Raw genomic sequence first — 4,196 nt, 5'->3', positions numbered from 1 at the left:
ATTTAGCAACAGAACTACAAAACTGGTCACACACTTTTATTTTCCAAAGACAAGTTTACTAATCAAGAATATTTAGAATGGTAAAGGCTAATTTTAATAGCTCCTTACCCTAATGAAGAGATTAAGTCACATTAGCATTTTGTTTTCCAAAGATCCTGGGGTTTCTTTTTTTAAAAATATTTTATTTATTATTTTTATTTTATGTGTATGAGTGTATTGCCTGCATGTATGTGAGTGCACCTGTGTTGTGCAATCCCGCGGAGGTCAGAAGAGGGCTTCGGATTCCCTTGGAATTGGAATTAAGGACGATTCATAGCCGCCATGTGGGTGCTGGGAATCGAACCCAGGTCCTCTGCAAGAGCAGTCAGTTCTCTTAACTGCTGAGCCATCCCTCCAGACCCCAAGATCCTGGAGTTTCTTGTCTCCTAGAATATTAATTGAAAAAGGAAAGCATTCAAAATCCAAATGTTAGGGTGGGAAGACGACTGAATACATAAAGTACTTGCCATAAACACGAAGACCTAAGTTCAGGAAACCATGTTTAAAAAAGGCATATTTGGCACATGCATGTAATATCAGTGCTGGAGGAGGGAGCGGTCAAGGGAGGAGACAGAAAGACCCTCACTGGTCAGCCAGTCCAAATGAACTGATGATCTCCAGGTTCAGTGAGAGAACTTGTCTCAAAAAATAGCTTGGAGAGTGGCAGAGGAAGACATTTGATGTCAACCTCTGGCCTCACACATGCACATGCACACACATACACACACACATGTACACACACAAACATGTACATACAAATACACTAAAATTCTTCACTTTATCAAGTACAATGTGATGGAAGCAGGAAAGCCAAAAGACATTTATTCATATTTTGAAAACCTTTCAAGTGGTAGAGTTTTCCTTCTGTCCTTGTCATTAAGGTCCTTGTTTCCAGATGTGCCATTTATGCATTTATCTGCATTGTACTGGGGTAGAAGGTGGGTTATTTGGATATAGAGGGAATAGTGTTTCTTCCAATTTTACGTTCTGGATCTTTGAATTAGATAAGACTCTTCTTCAAGCTCTTTGCTATCTCTGAATATAACTGCTGGATTTTTTGATCCCTCTAAATGCTCTTGCTATGTTTAGACCATTCCTTACCTTTCAATAACTTTCACAACATGTCCTCCCTCCAAGGTCTTGGGCATGAATTGGGCCTTGGATTTCTCATTGACAGTCAGAAGACCCAAGAAGCAGGACACATCACCTACACTCTCATTTTCGAGGACCCTTTACTCTTCCTTTGAACAGCTTGATATTCTTGCCTAAATGTTGAGCTACACCTGGGAAATGGAGTCTGGGAAATGGAGGATGATGATTGAGAGTTGGTATATGGAATCGAGAAATGAGAAAGAGAAGTGAGGACTTCAGGTAAGACTGTTGGCTAGAGACTGCCTCTGGGTGAAGCCAGTGAAAGAGAGGGTCAGGATAAGGTTTAAAAAAATACTTTAACCCAGAGAGAGAAAGGATCTTGAAACATCCAAAGCTCAGGGGGCTCAATTTGCCCTTCACCAGCCCCTGGAGAGGGAAGGCCTAGAAAGGCAGCTGTGGAGAGCAGAAGGGAAGGGCAGGGAAAAACTGAAGGCTGCAAAGGGCAGAAGGCTGGGTTCAGGCTGGGGAGTGTGGGAGAGATGGGCCTACCCTCTGTGGTGAGGAACAAAACTCATCAATTGAGAATTTCCTTGGAATTTGATAGCTGAGGTTAGTGGATGGATCAACTTCCGGACCGTCCTAACTGTCATTCACTGATATGGAGCCCGAGAACTCTGATGTCCAGGGTGTGCATGATACCCACAGCCTCATCCCTACAGCAGGATGATTGAATGTTCAAGAGGTCTTGAATGCTTGAAGACCAGATGCTCTGCCTGTACCCTTCTAAGTGCTGTGTATGGTTGCTTCCCAGAGTCCCAGTGCACTTAGGAGATAGCCTCAAGCCAAATCATCAGATACACCAGTGGGTACCTGCTGGGGAGTCTCCAGAGGGTGAGAGAATCTGTCTATCCCACAGAATGCAAAGCTCAGTGTGACCAACAGAGGCCCCTGATGTGCAAAAAAGGGAAGCTGCCACTGTGAAGACAGCTTTGATGGACATCAGCCTCTTGTCCAAATCAGACTAGCAACAAACCACAGGAAAGACAGGAGTACACACATTCCACTGTCCTGCCCCATGCATATAACCGGCATTTCCAGTTTCTAAGACCCAGAAAGAAGCTGCCCTAGCATCTTATCTTTAAAAACTTTTCTCCCCCATGATTCTCCTCCCTATTTTTTCTTATTCCCTGTATTCCCTGCATGTTTAGTGGGGCTTTTAGTTTATTGTATCAGATTTTCTTATGTTTAAAAATTTTTTTTGTAAATTTTTTATTGAATGTTTGTGTATTTCATACAGACCATCTTAGTCAATCTTAATCATCTTTATACTCCCTTCCCCACTGGCACCTCCCATAGTCCCCCCCCCGCCCCCACACTGGAATTCATACGCTGTCATTTGTGTTAAGGCCTATCATGTCAAGTTAATGTCCCCAGATGTCCCTCAGTGCAAGTTCATCCACTGAGGTCTAGTCAGTCAATCTAGAGTTCCTCCCTTTAAGAAGGTCAGCTCTTCCTCGCCCAGCAGTAATCAGCTGCCAATAATTCTTCGAATAAGATTGGGGCTTGTTGCCCATTTCCACAGTTCCATGCTGGGATTTTGTCTGCTTTAGTTTGCATAGGTCTTGTGCATGCTGACATCATTGCTGTGGGTTCATATGAGCAAGGTCCCAGGAACCTGTAAGACTCTATTTCCATATGGTCATGTTCCTCCTCCCCGTTCTTACTATCTTTCTGTCCCCTCTTCCACAGTGGTCCCTGATTCCTGGGTGGGTAGAGTTTAATATAAGAGTCCTGTCCAAGGACCCATACTCTGCAGATTTTTATTCTCCATTCTTTGGCCATTTTGTATTTCTGGCCCTCTGTTGCATGAGGAAACTTCATTGATGAGAAGAGAGATGCGTTAGTGTCCTCTTCATCCCTTGTTCTATGTTTCATGAGCCTTAGGTATAGAGGTTGCATTGTAGATGTACCACTTAGGCTTGGACAATTCACAGACAATGTCTGTGTGTGAGCAGTCGTAGATTTCTTTAATAGTCTTTGTTGCAAAAGAAGCTTCTTTGATGAATAGTTACTGGGATATTTGTCTGTAAATATAAGGATCCATATTTTTCCCATAGTAAGAAATTACATTTTTCTGGGCATGTGACAACCTTGGGGTTTTCTCTAAGATCTAAGACCTCTCCAGCCATGTGTATTTGGTTGGTTACAGTGCCACACATGAGTTTCCTCCTATTGAGTGGACTTTAATTTCAATTAGGTAGCTGTTGATTACCCCCAAGATAAAAGTGCCACTACTGCACCAATGTCGTGCACTGCACTGGTCATTGATGTGGCTATTAAGCCTTGGAGCTGGGGTTGGACCATCGATTGATGTTCTCTCTTAGAAGCTTGCTGGGTGTTCTCCAAAGCTATGAGAGCTAGTCTTCAGGGAAGGTGACCTCCAGATCAGTCCCAGCTCTATTACTCCAGCTCCTGTGTCTCAAGTATGTCCTATCTTCAGCAATAAGCTCTTACCTTCAAGTTCTGGAAGGAAATCACAGGCTGTGGTAAAGCTTGTGTAATTTTGGGAGTCTCCTGGACTACTCTGGCCAACACCTCAAAGGAAGGTTTCTCCTGCTTGTCACTGTTTCTTGTTATGTAGTCTTCAACTATGCAAATGGACTCATGTAGAGATATTGTGGGTGTAATTTGCCAATAGGTTGTTGGACTAATATGATTTCCCCTGTTTTTTTATACTAAGCATTATTTATCTCTGTTCTCTCTCTTTTGCTGTCTAACCCTCCCTCCATGTCCCCTTCAAGTTATCCCCATTTCCCCTTTTTCTCCCTTAATAAAACCCTTCTCCTATGGTCCCACCTCTCTTGAGCTCCTTCTTTCCCATTCTATTCACTTTCTATTTCATTTTGTCTAAATTTTACTAATCTACTAATTACATTTAATCATTTTTTGATTTATTGACTGCCTTGATCATCATACAGTAAACTGAATAAGGACAATATCCATGTCACAGACCATTTGTGCTCCAATTATCTAATACAATGCTTAGAACGTAAATGATTTTCAAG

Source organism: Nannospalax galili, unplaced genomic scaffold (genome assembly GCF_000622305.1).
Source record: "Nannospalax galili isolate Female #2095 unplaced genomic scaffold, S.galili_v1.0 scaffold202, whole genome shotgun sequence".
Lineage (NCBI taxonomy): Eukaryota > Metazoa > Chordata > Mammalia > Rodentia > Spalacidae > Nannospalax > Nannospalax galili.
This window is presented reverse-complemented; position numbering follows the sequence as displayed.